We start from the raw sequence: 23,153 nt of genomic DNA, 5'->3' as shown, positions 1-23,153 counted from the left end.
AAAAGCTTTATTGCTCGTGGGATTCCTACTGGCTAAATAAAGATTCTCATGTTTCTGAAGTTCATCCATTCCTTAGCCCCATCGTCTCACCCATTACCACCTACCCACACACCCACCCAGCGCACTTGCAAACCTTCGACGCTGCAGTGTGAAGAGTATGTACAACCTAAGTGTAAGTGTGTATTTGAATATTCGGATGTGCAATACGTGCACAATTGTAGTGCCATGAAGGCTCAATATACGAAGGCAGCTATCGATGCGTTGCAGTCATGGCAGGGGTTAAGAGATCCCGACGCAGAACATCCCCTACCTTCAGCGAAGCTTCTCAGACACAACCCCTAAACCCACTGGCAGAGCCAGTGGGGGGGGGGGGGTGGTACATGCCCCCCTAGTGATACGATCGAAATCCCTAATTTCGATCGGATCATTGAGGTTTATTAGTTATAAATCGGCATTTTGCGACCCCCACTGCCACCGCGTATCATATTATTACGTGCCAGGGACTCTATGAGATGATAGGACAATAGTAACGACAAAGCAGTTATAAGTGACTCACAGAATTGTGCGCAGTTGCGTACACAGTACACGACTTCCCTGAAGGCATTCAACTTCAGCGAGCGCGATGCCGATCACACAACACGGTTCGAATTCGACCCTCGATCGATGGCTGCGCCATCGCCGCACACGCGTCGAGTAAGAAAGCAAGGGACAAGCCCTTACTTACTAAGAACTCCTTTATCATTTTTCATTGCTGGAGGGGTTGCCCCCCCCCGACCTGAAAATCCTGGCTCCACCATTGCCTAAACCGCATCCAATGCACAAACCATTGCCGCAGCAGCAGCAGCAGATGGGGATACTTGATATAGACGATGATGATGATGATGTACAAATGAGAAATTAAAGACACTCCGGTGTGCGACTGAGTTCACCCAGAACACAAAACGTGGAACTCGATGCCCGATGCGCAAACACGGAGCAGCAGGCATCGTCACAGCGATGATTCAACCGCTCCCCTCCCCCTCTCGCAATCACCTGGCTCCACCACCTCGGTGCAAGATGACCGTTGTTGCCCTCCAGGGGTGTTCCTCATTGCATGGCCCGCAGGCCACTCAAGGCCCCTGATGCCCTTGAGTGCAGCCCCTGGCGTACGACCCCCCCCCCCCGACAATACAAGTTCAGCAGTTCCACTGCTGGATTCTATTTTTTCCGCCTAAGGACGACCGCTTGTGTTGCGATCGAAACGCAGTGATTTATTTTTCTACCTACGTGACTTTACCGAAAGAACCAAAGAGTATGGATTCCTGCAGTCACGAAAGCTTCAAATCAAGGTTAATACACAAAAAGTGAAAACACCCCCATCATCATCGTCATCGTGCTGTCAAACCCAACAATGGTTTCAGATGTGTGGCGGCCAACACACTGATGATGTTTTATCACTGCCCTATGGCAACATCACCCAAGCGAGAAAGTGTTCAAGAGTAGGCATTAGCCGAATTTCACGGAGAGTAAATGTGCGGAATATGAGGCCAGTTGCCCTCTAGTAGTGGGGTTCTATCGAGCTCCCCGTAGTGCAAGCCCACCCATTAGCAGTGGTGTGCGCAAACAGTTGTAGGGCTGCACCTCTACCTCGTATAAGTTTGTCTCCGCTGGGTGGCACTCAAATCACAATTGGAATCGTTGCGAGTTCGAGTCTTGGTCAGAGTCAACTCAGGCCCATCATCTTCATCCGTGTGCGGGGCCACTCAAATGAGTTTCACTTGTTAAGACAGATTTTCCCGTTGCACTCTCATCCGTAATGTGTGTTGTGTACCTGAATCGTTTTGTTATTTAAAAAAATACGTTTGGAGAAGAATAAAAATGCGTGTCACTTCGTGCGACGTCACAACAGTGGTATTCACGTGGGCGAAATGGCGGCTGTCATTTAAAACGTGGAATTTCACTGCTGGTCTCGCTGGAGACACGTGCCACCATAATTAATAACAGTAATAAAACGATGCGATTGATAGCGGAGCACAATTATTTAGCGAATGACCGTGACTCAGAGGCGCGGAGCCAAATTCAGTGTCACTTGGAAAAGTACCACGCGTGTCCCGTTTATTGCTTGAATTCGAGCGAAAAGTTTGCTGAATCGTCTCGATTGCGTCCAAACTTTGAGCGAAATTTAAGATTAGAATAATATTTCAATGGTTACGCAACACTCGGGATGTCTAACAGCTACAACAATGTATCAACGTTTGTTTTAAAATATTTAATTGTTTTTTTGAGTTAATAACACGCACATGCAAAATACTCCAAAAGACGCTACATTTGAAACAAATGTAATAGAGTGGCGAAAAAACCACGTTGGTACAGATTTAAATATTGATAACCTCATCATATCCTCATAACATAGGAGGCCGGCGTTTATATACAGAGCTAAACATTGTCTCAATGGTAGTTTAATTGGCTCGCATTTTAAAAGCTGCGAGTTTAAATCCTGGTCTGAAGTTGACTCGGCTCATCATCCCTTTGGGGTCAACACAATTACAGTCATGTCACTTGGTGACGGGAAGTCAACAGTGGTTGTCCGATGAATGAACTCGCCCCTACCAATAGGAATGTGGAATTTCCACCACAGGATAAATTATAGTTTTGTGTGTGTTTATATTGGCGCGAGCAATCCATTGCAGGAGTTCTTCTACATGAATACCAGGCGCAACTCAAGGTGAACACGTGTGTGTGTGAATGTGCATGTGAGTGGGGAGCAGTAATGCAGCAGTTAGCACGCTGTGCTACGAACCCGGCGACCCGAGTTCGATTCCCGCTCACGGCCACCACCAGTGACGAGTATTTGAATCTGTCCTGGGCATTCCCTAGGTCGATTCAGCCTCAAATGAGTACCTGTTGTAGTATGCAAAATCATCGCCACTGGAGAAATATAGGCAGTTGGGCGTGGTGCTGGCCACCCACCCCCTCGTGTGCAGTGCCGGCTTTCATAGGTGCTCACTAGCACCACTTGCCCTTACAGTCTGCTAAGCCTATACGGGGGATCTTTGTATTTGTGCATGTGTGTTAGTATGTGCGAGCGGGAACTATTGATGGATCGCTTAAAGAGGGATGTTTACATAACGGAGCTCAAGCGCTATCCCTCTCGAGCAATTCCTGAACTATTTCTCATGCACACATTTACCCTGATCATACTTTCACGATTTGCTAAATCGTGCTTGTCAACGTTTCATAGTAAAAGCCTTCCTCAATACCTTATCCTATATATCAGTGTTGTTCACTCGTTTTCAGAGGTGGTGGGGGGGGGGCTAGGCGCTTTTTGCTGATAAAACATCATCAGTGTGAGGGCTGCCGCATATTTGAAACCATTGGGGGTTGGCAGCGCGACAATACACAAATGTTTTCACATTTGTGTATTGTCGGGGTGCCACACTCAAGGCCACAAGCGGCTGGCAGTGGCACGCAGGCCTTGCAATGAAGAGCACTGCTATAAATTGTTAATTACTAATAATGCCACCCATTGTCGTTCCACTGCTGGATGAAGAAGGCCTCCTTGTGCCATGTCGGATGTGAGGACTATTTTGACCATACTTCACCACTGTGGTCAGGACAGGGTGGTAAGGGTGGGGAGACCTGGGATCGATTCAGACATCATTCATGACTTCTTTGTGTCGAGGACACTCTCCTCACCAGCACTCAAAGAGAGGTAAGGGCACCAGTCCGTTTAGTCCACCTCCGTCACACACAGCTCTCTCCTTCATCCACAGCTCCCTCCTTCACCCACAACTCCCTCCTTCACCCACAGCTCTCTCCTTCACCCACAGCTCCTTCCTTCACCCACAGCTCATTACTTCACCACAACTCATTCCTTCATCCACAGCTCCCTCCTTCACCCATAGCTCCCTCTTTTCATCCACAGCTCTCTCCTTCATCCACAGCTCCCTCCTTCACCCACAGCTCCCTCCTTCATCCACAGCTCCCTCCTTCATCCACAGCATCCTCCGCCACACACAGCTCTCTCCTTCATCCACAGCTCCTTCCTCCATCCACAGCTCTCTCCTTCATCCACAGCTCCCTCCGTCACACACAGCTCTCTCCTTCATCCACAGCTCCCTCCTTCATCCACAGCTCCCCCTTTCATCCACAGCTCCCTCCTTCATCCACAGCTCTTTCCTTCATCCACAACTCTCTCCTTCATCCACAACTCTGTCCTTCATCCACAGCTGTCTTCTTCACCCACAGCCTCCCTCCTTCATCCACAGCTCCCTCCTTCACCCACAGCTCCCTCCTTCATCCACAGCTCCCTCCTTCGTCCACAACTCTCTCCTTCATCAACAGCTCCCTCCTTTATCCACTGCTCCTGCATTCATCCACAGCTCTCTCCTTCATCCACAGCACTCTCCTTCATCAACAGCTCCCTCCTTCGTCCACAACTCTCTCCTTCATCAACAGCTCTCTCCTTTATCCACTGCTCCTTCATTCATCCACAGCTCTCTCCTTCATCCACAGCTCCCTCCTTCGTCCACAACTCTCTCCTTCATCAACAGCTCCCTCCTTTATCCACTGCTCCTTCATTCATCCACAGCACTCTCCTTCATCCACAGCTCCCTCCTTCGTCCACAACTCTCTCCTTCATCAACAGCTCCCTCCTTTATCCACTGCTCCTTAATTCATCCACAGCTCCCTCCTTCATCCACAGCTCTCTCCTCACCTCGTCCCTCCTCTGAAGTGCCCTCTTACCCCCCCTACCCCACCCATGTGCTGCCCCTCCCCTTATCCTCGTCACCTCAATTTCGGGCGCCAATCACATATCGTCACATCTCGGACCATGTCTCCTCATCTCCCGCCACCAATAACACGGATCATCATACCATGTGTGCCGCATTACTCCCGGTCAAGTAGGTGCAGAGATTCAGGCCATCGTGTAGGCCACTGGGTTCTTAACCTTTAATGCAGCCTTGCACCCCTCTGGTTCGCAATGGTAAAACAAATGTACATTGTTGATAAATACAACGCTTTGATGAAAGAAAGTAGTTGTAAATGCCCGTGCCAAATTAGTGTTTTCGATTATTTGCCTTCTAATCAAATCTGGCCATGTCTCGCATCCCCCAGGTAAGGGGGCATCTCGCATCCACAGGGTAGGCGTGCGCCCCAGGTAAAGAACCGCTACTGTAGGGTGTGGTAAGGTAGAGTTAGCAACATTACCTGTGTGGGGTGTCAAGGTTATGATGCCATTCAGTAGCCTCTGTGGAAGCTTGGCTGATTGTCGCCGATTTTTGGCCACGAATTAGAGGTTCAGACGCTGTTGGATCGTGTGATCCATGTTCTAGCTGTGGGGAATGCAGCAATCACATTTCCAGTGATGATTCACGACTGATGCTGCCTTGTAATAATATTCATTAGTTCCCACTCGCTTATGTGGATCTTGATTTATATCTGCGGCATAAACAAACAGCTAACATTGCAAGGGTTTGTCCTGTGTAACAGACGTTTAAAAAAATAGATCACTTTAATGTGCAGTTCGTTTACAGTTTCCATGTTTGCTGTAGTGCTGATAAATATAAAACACAGACATGTTTTTAGAATGTTAAGGATGATTCCTCGACCGGCTTACCGTGCACGCTGTGAGTACGCTGAGGGCGTGCGAGGGATCGCTCAATCGTTTCATTACACAGTGCTTGTCAACACCACTGCACTAAGGGCTCTACGGTGGCTAGGAGATGTTAACTACCTCGCCCGGTATACAGAAGGTCGTGTGTTCGATCCCGACCCTGGTTATAAGAAATGTGTTTCCTAACGCATTCGTCACGATGTGTCTAATTCGCGTTTTGAAAACACGCGTTACGGAACTGACTGTATGTTGAACTTATTTCGCACCGTGCGGAGCCAACTGCGCTTCTTCCGCATCGCTTTGCAATTCCAAGCATGCTTCGCTCCGCGCCTCTTTGTGCACTTCTCAGCCTTCGATCCGTCTCATTTGTCAACGTCCCCGTTTATGATGAATACATCGCAGCAGGCAGTGCGCGCTGATTAAACGCGTGCTTGTTAAGCTGCAGTCGTTTGCGTGATTCCTACGCGGTATGCATGATTACCAAACAATGTTGTTTAATCACAAAATAATCATTGAAAAAAGACAGCTCTGTAAACAACGAAAAGGCTCAGCAGGCAATAAATCGCCTGTCTCCCATCGTCAAAGTGCAAACGACCGCGCGGAGAGGCCGCCAATCTAACATCGGCCTCCAGAAGCAGGCACACGCTAAGAAGTCACGGCACAGTGAGCAGCGCCGTCTACGACCACGAAGAAAAACAACAACAACAACAACGGCAACAGCAGCACAATGAATCCCACATTGAGCATTTTCTTTGAACTCAGCTTAGATAATATTACGGGAATACATTCAAAAGAGTCTCAAAATTGCCAAAGCACGTGGGCTTATAGGGCTTCCCACTCCCTTTATGGTAGTGTTGTCACTTTGGCAATCCATCATATTATTGGCTTGATCCGTGTAGTATGCACTACATATGTGCGTGCTGGCAGAGCATTTGTATTGAAACTACTAGTTCAGTACTCTATAATGAGAGTGTGGACGTTTTAGTGGCTTGCCAGAGAACCCTGGGTTCTTCTGCAGAAAGAATATGTACTGGGCAAAGACGAAAGCACATTCGCAAAACAGCAGGGAGTACGCGCGCAGAGATATAGGTGCTTTAACTTTGATTTGCTGCTCTCTCCTGCTGCCTCTAAAGTACATTTCCAGACTCGCACCTCGCTCTGCGGTGTTGTATTCACTTTGTTAATGATAAAGACTGCGTCAACTTTTAAACAACAATATAAAAGTGACGACAAATATTACAACTTCGCCAACGATTATAAACTAAACCACTATAAACTATTTTATTTATTTTACCAGGTAAGGCCCACTGAGCTATATAGATCTTTTTCAGAAGCTACCCGGGCCAGAAATGATAGCTCAACGATGTGGCTCATCACGTGGACATTTATAGCAGTTAAATACTCTAAACCAGGGGTCCTCAAACTACGGCCGCGGGCCACATGCGGCCCGCCGAGGACATTTATCCGGCCCATGGTCACTAATTGGGCTGCGCTTGTGAGCACTAATTGGGCTGCGCTGGTGAGCACTAATTGGGCTGCGCTGGAGCGCACTCATTGGGCTGCGGTGGTGGGCACTGATTGGGCTGCGCTGGTGAGCACTGATTGAGCTGCGGCGGTGGGCACTGATTGAGCTGCGGCTGTGGGCACTTATTGGGCTGCGCTGGTGAATGGTTTAATGGGCCAATTGACTGGACTTGCCCCCCAGGTATAAGGCTGCCAGCCCTCCCCTGGCTGCGCTTGACTGGCTCAACCCTCCCTCAGCTCCCTCACTTGCCCCTCGGCTCCACTCCCAGTGATATTCCTGTGTGCTGGGGATGTACTGCGATCTGTGAACAAAACTGCAGGTGTAATTAACGTTTTAATGGCACCGGCACCGGCACCAGTGTGAGCCTGGGGTAAAAGCGGAGTTCCCTCAATCAGACTGCATTGATGGGCAGTGCAGTCTGTATGTCTCTGTGTGGGCAAAGTTATTGCTGGTATATTGTTTTTGTAGCGCTGTATATATATTGGTATTTTACTAATATAAATTTTGACTCCCTAGGAAACTGATGTCAAGAAAGAGAAAAATTGACTCGGAGTGTAGGATATTCAAAGAAAAGTGGACTTATGATTACTTTTTCATGCAGTACAAGGGAAGAGCTGTGTGTCTGATATGCCAGAATATAGTGTCTGTGTTCAAAGAATACAATTTACGTCGACACTATGAAACTCAACATGAAGATAAATATGATTGTTTGGTCGGAGAAGTGAGAAAAGAAAGCATTTGAAGTAAAATTAGGCCTCCTCATCAAACAAGTTAAGGAGTAAAACTTCTGCCATCTCCCCACAACTCAAAATCTGTTAGCGGAAAAACCATTGGTTGCAATTCCCAAATAAAACATGTGTGGATTCACTGGAAAAATTGCAAAAGGAGTTCCAATTTAGATTTAAAGAGCTTCATCTCCATGAACAGGACATACAGCTTTTCCGTAACCCATTTTATATTGACATTGAAAATGTGGATACAATTTACCAAATGGAACTGGCTGGACTGCAGAATTGTGACTCTCTGAAAGACGCATTCAAGTCAAGCAGCCTTCATAATTTCTATGCATCTCTCCCCTCTGAGACATATCCTCATCTCAGGAACCATGCACTCAAAATGGCAACCATCTTGGCAGCACTTATGTCTGTGAACAGACTTTTTCCAGAATGAAACATTTGAAATCTCCAACCAGATCTAGACTAACGGATGCACACTTGCATCACTTGTTACGACTAGCAGTGACAAAATGGAACCGGACGTTGACCATCTCATTAGCCAAAAGCAGGCCCATAGTTCCCATTGAAATACTGGCAAGTTTGTTGATTTAACTTTACTTGTTCTTCATTTTAAATATTGTATTTGTTCCTGTTTTGTTTCTTCACTTCAAAACAAGATATATGCAGTGTGCATAGGAATTTGTTCATAGTTTTTTTTAACTATAGTCCGGCCCTCCAACGGTCTGAGGGACAGTGAACTGGCCCCCTGTTTAAAAAGTTTGAGGACCCCTGCTCTAAACGCACTTTTCTAAACGTGCAGGGAAAGACCGGAGGACCCGCAGAAAAATCCACAAGACCACAGGGAGAACATGCAAACTCCTAATATACAGCAGGCGTCAGGGTCGGGATCGAACTTACGTCCTCCTGTATACCGGGCGAGGTAGTTAACATCTCGCCATGGTGGCGCCCTGATGTCCTCGTAACTATGAGCAGGAATGAGGAAGACACGAGCTCGCGGGTGAGCGGTTAATGAGAAACACGAGTTGTTTCTGTAAAAAGAGCCATCACTCGGCTTTTTTTTCTATGAAGTTTCGAAATACGCGTGCCAAATTGTGAATGATTATGAGGCCGTATGCCCAGGTATTTGTACATCGAGTTGACGTGTTCCATGGTAGGGCCTGTGTAGAGGGCTTTAATTATATTGCACCGGGGTTCAATTTCACAAAAAAAACATGCGGCTCATAAAAGAGGGGTGGGGGGGGGGCTTGCCTGCATTCAGCAAATGTCTTATGGATAGATACATACCCCTGTTGAATATTATAGAAATACAGTTGCCCATAGGCATAAATATATTCATGCGTATAGCCCACCTACCATCACAACTGTTCACATGAACATCGTGAACTTTCCTGGGTCTAAACGAGCCCAGTAATACAGGACCTAATTCAATCGTCCATTCCTCCACCCGTGTTGAGGAGTCGGTCTACCAGACACTAACTGCTACCGTCTCGTGCACCACGCTATGTTCAACTACCACCGATGCAGATCACATCACACTCACTCACTCACCTCACCTACTCACTCACCCACTCAGTAACTCACTCACCAAATTGCGCTACTAAGCATGCATGTGTGTCCACAAAATTTACATTTTATTGACCACTTTCACGAAGGACGTGAGAGTCAATGGTTACACTGAGTCTCAATCAACACGGCTCCGTAAAATAAAAAAAAATTTCAACTCGAAGATCCCCTATTCATCTTCCAAGTCAACTCCGCATCTTAATTTCTCTGGCTACACTCCCCCGCTCCATGTGTCCTGTTGCTGCTGGCGGAAATAAAAGTTGTTTAAAAGTCAAAAAGTCTCTTCGAACGCTGGGGAGCCGGAAAAACCCTCTGTACCAGCATGGACGGCACCCTCGTGTTCACCTTCTGTAGCGCTCGCTCGTCACCGTGGCGTGCGCGATGACCACCACCACCACCACCACGTGCCTTTTCTTGCGTGATGTACGCGGTGCATCTAGCGCCACAACGCGTGGATTTGTAGCGTTTGTTTTGTTTTGCTGGTGACTGTGTATTTCATATCGGAATCGCCTTCAGTGCTGTTGCTGCCGGCGGCAATAAAAGTTGTTTAAAAGTCAAAAGTCTGTGTCCTCTCTTCTCTTTTGCTTCTCTTCCCCCTTCATAACTCTCCCTCCCCAGCCCCCCACCGTCTTCGTCAGTTCTCTCTCCCTGCCTCTCTCCCTCCCTCTCTCCTTGCCTCTCTCCCTCGCTTCTCACTCGGTCTCTCAACCGCACAGCAGGTGCCCTTCCGTGCCTGTGGCGGCCTCTCCCCGCGGTCGTTCGCAGATGGAAGGCGAGACGGGCCGAGAGGAAACACACTCGACAGAAAGCAAATTAGGGACAGCAGCAGCACAACCTTGTTACAAAAAAACACACACACACTCTCACTCACACACTACGCACACGGCCAACACTTTGGTGTATATTATATCTGCTGCCCAGGGAGGTCATCTCAGCTTGCCTTCGTGCCGTGCAAGCCAACAAAGCCAAACTGGCTTCGCATTTTATCAGCGACCACTGGAAAAAAAAAGAAGTCAGTCAGGGTCCATTAGAGGCGGTGTTGTGACCTTGTAGAGGCTCACGTTCGCGCAACAACAAACAGCAAAGACAAAGACGCCTCCCCTCCCCGTATAGCCTGCAACAGACTGCTGCGGCAAGTGCAGCTAGCACCTATGAAAGCCGGATATGTACACGAGGGGAGGGGGGATGGCCAACACCAGGCCCGACCGCCTTTGTCTCCCCAGTGGCGATGCGTTTTTATGCACCGCACCAGGTACTCATTTTGAGGCTGAGTTCACTTAGGAGAAGGCGCTGGACCTGTTCAAAAATCGTCTCTGGTGTTGGCCGTGAGCGGGAATCGAACTCGGGTCGCCGGGTTCGTAGCGCAGTGCACTGACCGTTACACTACCGCTCCCCACGGCAACAAACAACACACACACTAACAAAGACAAAGATCGCCCGTACAGCCTTAACATACTGTATGGGCAAGTGCTGTTAGCGATCACCTGTGAAGGCACGACACACGAGGGGGTGGGTGGCCAGCACCATGCCCGACCGCCTTTGTCTCCCCAGTGGCCACGTTTACACCACACCGCACCAGGTACCCATTTGAGTCGCACGCACACTAAACGCGCGCACACACCATGCCATTGTTGCAAACGAGTCGAATCAAGTCACGGCGGCAGCGGCGGCACGAACGCACATCTGGCACGCTCCTCTACTTCAGGGTTCCTGACATATGTTGATACAGCAAAAAAAAAACGTGGCAATTTAATTTGCGCAAGACGCTTCGTCCAAAACGGAACCACATGTGGCTTCGCGCAGACGCGAGATCGGCCAGCCATGCAGCGGTGCTGCGCGTGTGAATGGCTCCCTCTCGGTGCAGGATATTCTCTGGATTGTTGGGTGCAGTGTTGTGTGTGTGTTGGCGGGGGGAGCGGTAGTGCAGTGGTGGTTAGCGCGCTGCGCTACGAACCCGGCCACCTGAAGTCGATTCCCTCTCACGGCCAACACCGGTGATTATTATCTGAACGGGTCCTGCCACATCCCCTCCCCTTAGGTCGACTCAGCCTAAAAAATTACCACCTGCCGCGGTGTGTAAACATCGCCACTGGGGAGACAAAGGCGGTCGGGCGTGGTCCTGGCCACCCACCCACCCCCTCGTGTTCCCACAGTGGCGGCCTTCATAGGTGCTGCTCGCTAACAGCACTTGCCCCCAACAGTCTATTGAGGCTATACGGGGGGGTGGGGGGGTCGTTGTCTTTCTATTGAGGGGGTGGGGGGAGGAGAGGGCTTGACTGCTGCTCCACGTGTAATTGTGTTGTTGCGTCGTGTCGTTGACAATACGCAGCGGGTTTATTCACGTGCCACAGAGGGAAGAGAGAGAAAGAAAAAACCACTCGCGTTGACAGCTGCTTCCAATAAATATTTTCATAATTTCCACTGTTTACAATAAAAACAGATAGGCAGATAGACTGGGAAGAAAATATATATGAATATATATCGTGATTAAATATTAATACGGCGAAATGTTAAATTTACCATATAATTGAAATGCGGCTCACTGACAAGCGCAGATTAAATCCGCGAAAATATACTCCACTTAAAGATTCAATATACTCCACTTAAAGATTAAATGGAGTATAAAGTCCTCAGATTGTAAATGTTGTGGATTTGCCCTCCAACACACAACCGGTGTGTTGCACTAGAAACGAATTGGCACGTTCTATTTACGTGACAAACCTCACTAATTAGCTGTGTCGGGTGGTGGCGGGTTTAACAACACATTCATGTTCACGCGATCTAACCCACAAAACCTCAATTAATTATCGATCAACTCCACTCACAATAACAATTTCACGAGGGCCTAAGTTGCTGTCACGCAAGAAGAGATGTAATGAAAACAAACACGCACAAACACACTGGATATCCCATTCAAACGACATATGCTTACATAAACCAACGCCAACACATATTAAAGCTGACACGAATGCACGAGGGAGCGAGGAGGCAAATGTCTTGCACGGTGCTCAAACTCTGATGCGTCCATTCCTTACGTCCCGAACGCCGATGCTGATATAGCACAACAACAACAACAATTACAGTCAGCAAAGTTGATGTATTTGCGATACAGGCCAAGTTCCCACTGGTCACATGCACCAGGCTCACGAATCAAACCTGAGTCGCCAAGCTCGGAGGGCCATTGCCTTGGCAATTGAGCGACCGCTCCCAGACACGTGGTGTGTGGAGGTCAAGGTGCGTGGCAGCCCTGCAGCTGCTTGTTCGTGCCGCCGCTGGCGTGAGGGCCTTCGAGGGAGCTCTAGAGGGCATTGTGGCCGGTCTTACATGCTGGCCTGACTCCTTGCAAGAGATGGGAGTACCCACACTTCACCCCACCAAATACGACCATGCACCATAGACTTCTGGGTGAACAAAGACCGTGGACTTGGTGGGTGCATTTTAAGTAACCTGCCAATTATCGCAACTGCCACGCCGGGAAATCGGATTGAACAGGCTACCTTGCGAAATCAAAGGCGGTGCGCTAAACATTTACACCGCATACCATACTTGCAAAGTGTGCGTGTTGCTAACCTCTTACGCCGCGTGCACACATGCGCACGTGCATTCGTGCACAGATACACCTGTGTGTGATAAACGTCCCGATTCCCGCAGTAAATCCGAGAAATGAGAACGCACTTTGAGAATTAGGGGCTCCTCTGCCTCACCACACTGGCCGTGCGTACCCGCTTCCTCCCTGTATAAACACTTGACTGGAGCCCATATTTCAGGGTTTATGGGCTACTCTCTGCAGGGGTGGGTTTAAAAGGGAGGGGGGCGGGGGAGCAACCGCGTCTTTAATAATAAAGAGGATGCCATGCCCAGTAGTGGACTGGCACCTACTCTAACACCGGTCGCTCGCTATACGATTGCTGCTGTATATTTGCGTCTCTCTCTCTCTGCGTGGTCGCGTAGAATTTTCTCCGGGTCCGTCGGTATTTCCCTCCACGTTTAGAATCAACACGCGTTTGGAGTGTGTGGCTGCTGCTATAACTGTCCACCAGGTAAGCCACCAACTTCGTTGAGCTATCATTTGTGGCCAGGTCGCTTCTGAAAAAGAGCTACCATATAGCTCAGTGGGCCTTACCTGGTAAAATGAAATAAAAAATTGTTTTGTTTAGGGGCCGTCCATAAATGACGTCACGCACCTAGGGGGGAGGGGTCACACATTTGTGACGATGTGTGACGAGGGGGGGGGGGGTTGAGAAATGTGACGTCACATCAAAATGCGCAAATTTAAATAAATATAGACAACACGTAATACTTAATTAAATATACTTTTTAATAAATGTTTTCTCCTACAACATCAGAGTGCAGCGCCACATTAAATTCGCACTACAATGAAAATAGTTTGAAGCGATTTGAAGCATGTTTTTTTTTTGGGGGGGGGGGGCAAAGCTTTGTGACGTCATATTTGAGAGGGGGGCTGACTTTTTGTGACGCCGTGTGACGATCGGGGGGGGAGGTCAAAAATCGTCCAAAATCGCGTGACGTCATTTATGGACGGCCCCTTAGGTGTCCCGATGGTGCGCATAGAACCTTGCATTAATGCTGCGGTAGTTGTTCTATTATTGCAGGTGTGTGTCACGACAAGGGTGGCTTCATCTTCACAGAGCCCCCACGACTCTCGCCTCTCAGTGTGTCTGGACGAGAGGCTCTTAACCAGCAACACGAGCGACCCTGAAGCCGTGCTCTGATGGCCAGCACGCTGGACTTGAATTCCAAAGGTTACGGCTGTTGAAATAACAGTGCAAGTTTATTTAAAACACTCTCTCCCCCCCAACCTTAAATGGGTACGCCACGGTTAGTTGATCGACAGCTCGTGTGGGCTGGAGTCAACGGAGAGTACTCCCACTTCTTCCAAGACAGCTCAGAAGAAGTTGGCAAAAACGTCTTAAAAGCGGCACTCTACATCTCTCGCTCTAGAGGCCCCCTCTCTTTAGATCTCCTACGTCTTGTGGAGACCCTTCTAACAGCAGTGGCGAGAGAGCGAGTCATTGCAGGGCTGCACCTGTAGCACCCTTGACCGCCACCATGCCTGGACTATGCAATCGTAAAAGCCATAGTAATCACTATACATGCATGTACCTTGAACTTCTTTCGCACCGTACAAAAGCCATCCGTGCTAAAACGAGGTGCGGGGGAAGGACAACAAACTAAACACAAAAGGCAGTTACCAAAACATAGTTTTCAATCAATAATTAAAAGTGCATGGCTCAAGTGGCTTCCTAATATCAGACGGAAGAGCGTTCCAGACGGCCGCAAAAGCGCACCGGAAAGCAGTGACCGTCTGTGTTCGATGGCAAGCCAAAATCCGCTGCGCGGGTGACCGGAGTTAACGTGATGGTTCGGGCTCCTTGACGAGATCAACCAAGGTGTTGCGTGGTCCGTTTGTGGCGAGCGCCCTTTGTGTGTGTGCAATGAGTTCAGTTCAGTTGATTTACTAGGTATAACCCTGTGAGCCATGCGACCTCACTCAACGCATTCGTTCGGCAACCGGAAGCCAATGCAGCTAGGCGAGCACTGGACGCACGTGGTCGTGATCTTGCAGCACCCGTCACGACGACACTGCTGCTGCTGCTGCCTTTCATAGTAATTCCTCACCTAGGGAAGCCTCGTGTGAATCTCAAGTCCCCTTCCTTCAAGAAGATGCCCGGCTCGGGGTGTTGATGGCCAGTGTGCTTCCTCGAGCATATTTTACCCGTGGGGAAAAAAAACTGTCAATGTCCACGTTCACGTCGCGAATTCCGGGGGATGAAGTCGAAGTGATTTCCTGCTCAAACAAACACGGGGTCCTCCTGCTCTTCAACTCTACACATATATACGTACTGTACTGTTTATACCCCCATGCCAGCCGTTTAAATTTCACATTCCTATGGCCTGGGGTGAGGCTACCCGTAGGGAATTCACTTCTTGAAAGGATGATGCTAAGGACAACTATTGCGGGTGGCTCAAGCTCGCCGTATTGTGCAGGCCACGTGATAGCAAATGCAGATGAATGTCTCACACTCGGGACCAGGGGGTTGGGTGCCACTGGAGGTACAATAAAACCGAGACTTATCATGGGGAAGTCGAAGGATATCTCCACACACTGAAAGAAGGGAGGAACTACACGTGAATGGATTGTCTTGAGCGGAACATTGTTGCGCGACTGGCAGACACCGGGACTTTCTAATGACCCGGGAAGACGGCGGTGACGGAAGATTTCCAAGAAGAGCTGCCTTACAAAGGGGACCGTCCTGGGAAAACCGGGACAGGTGGCAACCGTTTACCAGTCCGGAGTGCTTGATCACAGCCGCGAGGACCACTGCGACCGGCGTTTGACGTTCCTTGTTATTTTCAAGTCCCCTTTTTTTATTTCGGAATGGGTCCGGCCAAAGTGTTGACAGTGGGATGGAGATGTCACCGCTGTTGCTGTTGGTAATCCTGATTGAGTAATGTGCAGGTAAATCCTCAGCATTAGAACGTTTGGCCAATGCCTGATATATATTAGAATGGTTGTTTTGTTTCAGTTTGCTGTAGGATATAAGAGAACCCAGTGTAAACAAATCACGGGTAAAACAAGGGGAGACGATACAAACGCCGCACAGAAAGATGCCCGAATCAGGAATCTAATCCAGACCCTTCTTGCTGCGGGGCAAGGGTGTTAAGCACTGCACCCCCCCCCCTACCTCCGTTGTTCATAGAAATCCTGAATAATGTTTCGGTCCGAGGCATGACACAACAACAACAACAAAATCAGACGTTATAGGAGCACAGCACGCATTGACACCCAATAAAACGATACGTTTATTAAAACCGACATAACTGCGTTTAATCTTGATTTGAAGCTTTCGTGACTGCAGGAATCCATACTCTTTGGTTCTTTCGGTAAAGTCACGTAGGTATAAAAGAAAATAAATCCCAACGTTTCGATCGCAACACAAGCGGTCGTCCTCAGGCGGAAAAAAAATCCAGCGGAGGCGATTGACACGGTAGAAATTCGTCGACGTATAATCTGTGAGCGCTCAGACGCGATTTACACTTAACTGGCATCCGCGTGTTGCAGCCCCATCTAACTGTGCGTTGCGACTGAAGTTCCGGCAATATATTTCAGGGACACACGTATATATACACACAAAGAAAAAGATCTCCCCCCTATCGGCTTCAACACACTGTTGGGGAAAGTGCTGCTCCCTATGAAGGCCGCAATGAAGGGGTTGGGTTTCCAGCACCATGCCGGGCTGCTTTTGCCTCTCAAGCAAATAAATCGTTGAGACGTAATTTGTGATCGCCAAAAAGAGCTATACAGCTCATTTGGGTCTTACCTTGTAAAATAAAAATGCGTTTAGTTTACATCTACGTAAGGGTCACTTATTCCAGCAAGGCAACCGCTGCCCCCAATCAGGAATACCGATAAACACTCAAGAACACTGCTGGCTATTATTTTTATTGGAAAGCTGCTAACACACACAGTGTCTAACCCACTTGGCACAAGGGCTGATTAGGGCACGCTATGCAAATAGACCTGTACAAACACACTCATAATGTTCTTCACATTGTACAGCACGGCCAACACACTTTCCTTTTAGGGATATATTGAGTTAGTGGGAGCATGGGAGACCACACGTGACATTTGGCGTTTCGAGAATTTAGAATACTAGCAATGGCAAATACGATCATCCAAATTGTAACATTATACAAACAAATAATAGACAATTGAATCTGCTGCCTCACCGTGCAGTGACAGTCGTGATGGTTATTTGACCACACTGCATCGCGCAGTGAAAGGGATTATTTGCTGGCGATGCTGCTGCGTTGGCTGTGTCGCACAAGCACAGACAAACACACGCGACACATACGTCGACAAGACTGGCGCACTAAAGTCACAATTTGTACAAGACGAAGCGTTTATGGGCAATTGCCCTATTTCATAGAACACAGCAAAATGAAGGGCCACCACTTGAAACAGCCCTCTCGAAACGTCGTGATATGTTATTTTTTGTTTTATATATTTTTCTACCTAGGTGACTTTACCGAAAGAACCAAAGAGTATATGTAATATACTTATGTATATTCTTTGGGTCTTTCGGTAAAGCCACGTATATAGAAAAATAATACAAATATCACGACGTTTCGATCGCAACACAAGTAATCGTTATCAGTGATTACCTGATGACGATTGCTTCGCGGAAGCTTTAAGTCAAGATACATATAGAATGTGCCATCAGAACGGTGTTATTGACGAAGATATTGAGTTACTGGTAATTATACTTGGTCACTGCATGGTCCGTATGGGTTGACAAAGGTGAAGGTATCCTGGACCTTATAGAATACATTTAAATGCCTGCATTACATTAGATGCCATTACCACTATAATCGTTGCGATTAAATGATTCACATTCAAATTGATAAGTAGGGAAAAAAACGTAAGTGGGCATGGCACAGGACACGGTTATAGAAGGAAGGATGGCCAGGAATAATAACAGTGCTGGCCAAAGAGTTGATGAATGCATCCAAAGTAAGTTAACCAAGGAGATGGAGCGAGGGAATGAGTTCACGTGCAGGTGGAGTATTGCATTGTAGGATCACGAGAGGTGGTGGCAGCTTGCGGAGGCCTTCATCCAGCAGTGGCTTGATCATGGCTGATGATGATGGTGAAGATGATGACAATTAGTAATTAAAGAAAGCAACCACAGATTACAGAAAAATAATAAAGATATTCACCAGCTGATGGATGTAAAATATATGCTCGGAAATAAAGGTCTTTATTTATTCAGAGATACAATAACAAAGGAATGCCAAACTGAGTGGAGTGCAATCTGATGGTTGCTGAAGGCCCTTGAAGGGCACGGGGATAAAGTCAAATTTAGTTTAATTGGATTGTTGATTAATTTGGATTATTTATGTTTGCTTCAGTTACCTTATTGTCTGTGTGTGAGAAAGAAAGTCTGTGGTTGTCTTTTTTCTCACTTGCTCTGTACAAAAGGCTGGGTTAATTCTCGTATCTTTATACAATTGAAAGTATTTCAGGAGTTCTGCAATTAACAAAAAAAACATCTGGTTCTTTCTGTGTCTGGTTTCTGTCGCACAAATGGGATGCAATTATGGAAAACATTTCTAAAACACTATTTAACAAAAAAACATAAAATAAACTGAAATCATACATTATGTCACAATATAATGCTTTTTAACATCACACTGGACCTTAACCTCGAACAACACAAATATTACTGCTGGCACGACATCAGTTGAGAGTGTACATCCCAGAAGTGTAAGTTAGTATCACAAATAATTTTCACGAAAAATAAATAACCCTGAAGAAAACGTTTGAGAAAGTTTCCAACACGGCAATTCGGCCGATGTCTCTCAGCTGAGTTAGATATGGGCCACTGTCTGCAAATTCAAAACACCTGTGTTTGTGTTGTGACCTTTGTGCCGTGGTTTGCCCCGCGAGCCATCCTTGTTGCATGCTACGCGGCCTTCAACTCACAAGGACCGGCACAGGTGTTACAGTGACGTCACCACCAATCAGTGATGAGAGGCAGTTGTTGTACTCTTTTAGTTATTTCGAATATATCTATTATAATATCTATATATATAAAATCGCAAATCTGTCTGTCTGTCTGTGTGTGTGTCTGTGTGTCGCCGGACCATACGCAGTTTCATTGGACGGCGGTTGCCCCTGGCAACGGGTAGCGACGCATTCGCTGCGGGGTGGACGCCATTTTTAATTCCCGTTAAAAATATGCGCACGCATTAACACGCGACTCTGAGGTAAATTCATCAAAGTTTCACGTCCTCTTCACTCCCCTCCCACCCCAATGTGTGCAATTACTATTATAGGGTCGGTAGATAATAAAATTATAGCGATTACACAGTATTATTGTAGCGCGGGGGGGGGGGAATGCCACCCGTACCCAGCCTCAGCCGGGTGGGCAATTTAGGCGAGGCCGGAGGCTCTGCACGGTACTAGGCCTCGACACCCACCACGCGACTCTGAGGTAAATTCATCAAAGTTTCACGTCCTCTTCACTCCCCCCCCACCACAATGTGTGCAATTACTATTATAGGGTCGGTAGATAATAAAATTATAGCGATTACACAGTATTATTGTAGCGCGGGGGGGGGGGGGGGGTAACGGCCCCGGTACCCAGCCTCAGCCAGGTGGGAAATCTAGGCGAGGCCGGAGGCTCTGCACGGTACTAGGCCTCGACACCCCACCACACTATAGGCCGTACATATTACTGCACAGCGGCCCAGGAGATCGTGGCTGGGGGGGGGGGGGGGGCAGGGGTAGCAGCCCATCTGTGTATATATGTAAGGTTATTAAGAAATATATTTTTCACCCGGGCAACGCCGGGTACTTATGCTAGTATCTATTATAATAGATCTATTATTTTTCTACCTACGTGACTTTGACCGAAAGAACCAAAGAGTATGGATTCCTGCAGTCACGAAAACTTCAAATCAAGATTAAGGCAATTGTGTTTTGGGTGCGCGTATGTACGGATGTTTGTGCGTGTCTCTGTAGTGGGGAGCGGTAGAGCAGCGGTTAGCGCACTGCGCTACAAATCCGGCGACCCGAGTTCGATTTCCGCTCATGGCCATACATCCGTGACGATTATTTGAATCGCTCCTGGGTCTCCCCTAGATAGACTCAGCCTCAAATGTATACCTGAAAACAAATGCCGTTTTGTGTGGTGCTGGCTACCCACCCCCTCGTGTACCGTGCTGGCCTTTATTGTTGCTTGCTAACAGTCTGTTAAGGCTATAATGGGATCTTTGTTGTTTGTGTAGCCGATAATGTACCACGCTACGAAACCGACGTCCCGAGTTCGATTCCAGTTCATGGCCGACATTGGTGACGAATATCAGAATCGGTTCTGATGATCCCCGAGGTGGACTCAGCCTCGCGTATGATTACCGAGTGTGGTGTATACACGTCAAAATTAGTGAGACAAAGGCGGCATGGTGCTGGCCAGATCATCCTTCATGCATCTGCCGGGCTTCATAGGTGCACTTGCCCCAACTTGCACTTGCCCCAACAACCTGTTGAGGCTACATGGGGGATACTTGCCACTGTTGTGTGGATCGCGAGAGGGGTATGAATAATTGTAATCATAGCAAAGGGTCCATATTCATGTAACCTTCTTCAATTATGTTTCGAATAAATGTATCTGTGTAAGTTTGCACTGGTTTAAATTCCAGTCACTTTTCAAAAATAAACTTACCATCTTGTTTAAGTTGATGCTTATACATCCCGGGACAGAATTTTCATCGTAAGGATCTTTGTGGGCGAGATTGATGATGTAATAGCAGCCAAAAGAGGGGAATGACTACCGTGGAGATGAAGCGATGAGATCTGCTCGGGGGCCTTCATCCAACAGTGGAGAAACAATAGCTGGAAATTCCATTATTGGCTAAGGAGCATCAGTAGAGATGCATACAAACCCAGCACTCGATCACAGAAGAATTTAGACTTTTTTAAAATGCAAAGCCACATTTGTGATCGCATCTGTACCCCCTCCCCGCCCGCCAAAACCAAAACACCTTATGGTATTTCACCTCCCCAATCTCTTCACTCCCACTTGGCACATCACGGATAACCTTTTATTGCCCGCATATCTTGAGAGCAAATGACCAACACAGCTCTTCGAGCCTGTGCTAATTTTCACAGATGTCTACAAAACCATCCTTTTACTTTCACGTTCACACAAAGAACTCATGGTACCCCATGCCATCGTTTTTTTTCGTTACGGAAGAGCGTTATACCTGCTTTTCAAATCCAACTCCCAACCCGCGGAACAAAAGAGCCATTCATCTCACGCATGTGTCCAAAAATGAGAAAGATGCCATATTGTAAGTTGTGGCCAACGGTTAATCACCGTGGGCCCCATGACAAACCGACGTCGTTGCACCTCCTCCAGCATGTACGAGCGGTCTGGGGCTTTGATTAAAGTCGCTTGGCAGCGCACTACGTGTACAGCCAGCTACGCTCGCTGGACGATTTGCTCATGGGGTTTTGGCTGATGAGATTTTGGCTGGTGGCTGCGTTTTGCAGGACCTATCTCGATCAAGGGTTTACGATGGGGGAGATGCGATGGTAAGGGGAGGGATATTAAGGTGCGGCTGCAAGCTGTGGAACACATCTCGTTCCACTGGCTGCCTCCACCCAATGAATATGTAAGTGTTACGTCATCTCAGATGATGGGGCTGCATAATAAAACTATTTAACTATTTTAGTTTGAAACTTAAACTATCTAAATTTTACTCTTTGGTTATTTCGGTAAAGTCACGTAGGTGAAAAAAATAATTTAAAAATCACGAGGTTTCGATTGCAACACAAGCAATCATCATCAGGTGTGACAACCACAGCATAATGATTGCTTGTCTTGCAATCGAAACGTCGTGATTTAATTTATTTATTTTTATTTATTCACCTACGTGACTTTACCGAAAGAACCAAAGAGTATGGATCCTTGCAGTCACGAAAACTTCAAATCTGGAATATATTAATGTTACTAGGTAAGGCCCACTGAGCTATATAGCTCTTTTTCAGAAGCGAACAGGCCACAAATCATAGCTCAACGGAGCAGCGTATCATGTGGAAATACTTTAAACGCACGTCGATTCTAAATGTGGAGGGGGAAAAAACCGGAAGACCTGGAGAAAAATCCACGCGACCACAGGGAGAGAGACACGCAAACTCCAAATATACATCAGGCGTCGGAGTCTGGATCGAACCCGTGACCTCCTGGTTCATTTGTGGCAAGCACTTTAGGTGTAATGAGAACGACCTCGTTATTTACTCTTTCGGCAACCGGTAGCCAATGGAGCCCAGTAAGCACTGTGCTAGCCAAACATCCCAATGACCTACCTCGAAATTCTTTACAATATATAACTACTTCTGCACAACAAAAGTAAACACAAGTAATTCCTCTGAAAATTAATAAGTAATATACATGCCATATGTTGTTGTTAAATCTGGATTCCTAAATCTAAATAAATGGAAGATGATGATGATGATGGGGAAAAAATAGGATGCATAATGACACGGTTGAAAATTGTGACGTGAATGAAAATGGAAATGTTTACAATTCTCAAATAATCGTGAGGAGTTATTCACCTGTGTTGGTGGCCATGAGCCTATTCTGGAAATTCCACAATCCTATGGCCGGGGCCCACATTTCTTCCATAGGACCAACCACTGTTGGTTTGCATTGGTGAGCATTTTAACATTGATAAAGTAAAATCTAAGAGGTTATGAGGAGAGGTCTGAGCAGCCTACTTTGTTAACTATATTTGCTTACACATTGGCTTAGAATTTTTGGTCAAGACTCAAGATCATTGTTTATGTAAGGATGTCTTCATGACGAAGTGATTTGTTTGGCTTACCACCTCGCCGAAAACATTTCCTTTTGTAATCAGTCAAATGCCGCCATGGTGTAACGGTTCGCACACTCGACTTGCAATTCAGAGGTCGCCGGTTCAATTCCATCTCCTGGCTCGGCGGTGGAAATAATGGGACGAGTTTTTGAATTCCCCGCCACACACTCATCACCCCTGTACCTCTGATAAGCACGGTTGGCTACGTACAAGGCGAAAGGAGTTTTACATCCTTTTTTTACCAAGTAAGGCCCACTCAGCTCTTTTTCTCGAAGCGACCTGCCCACAAATGATAGCTCAACGAAGTGGCTTATCACGTGGAAATGTA

The sequence above is a fragment of the Lampetra planeri genome, chromosome 25 (assembly GCF_965212315.1).
Source record: "Lampetra planeri chromosome 25, kcLamPlan1.2.h2, whole genome shotgun sequence".
In the NCBI taxonomy this organism is placed as follows: Eukaryota; Metazoa; Chordata; class Hyperoartia; order Petromyzontiformes; family Petromyzontidae; genus Lampetra; species Lampetra planeri.
Note: the sequence above shows the minus strand (reverse complement) of the source record.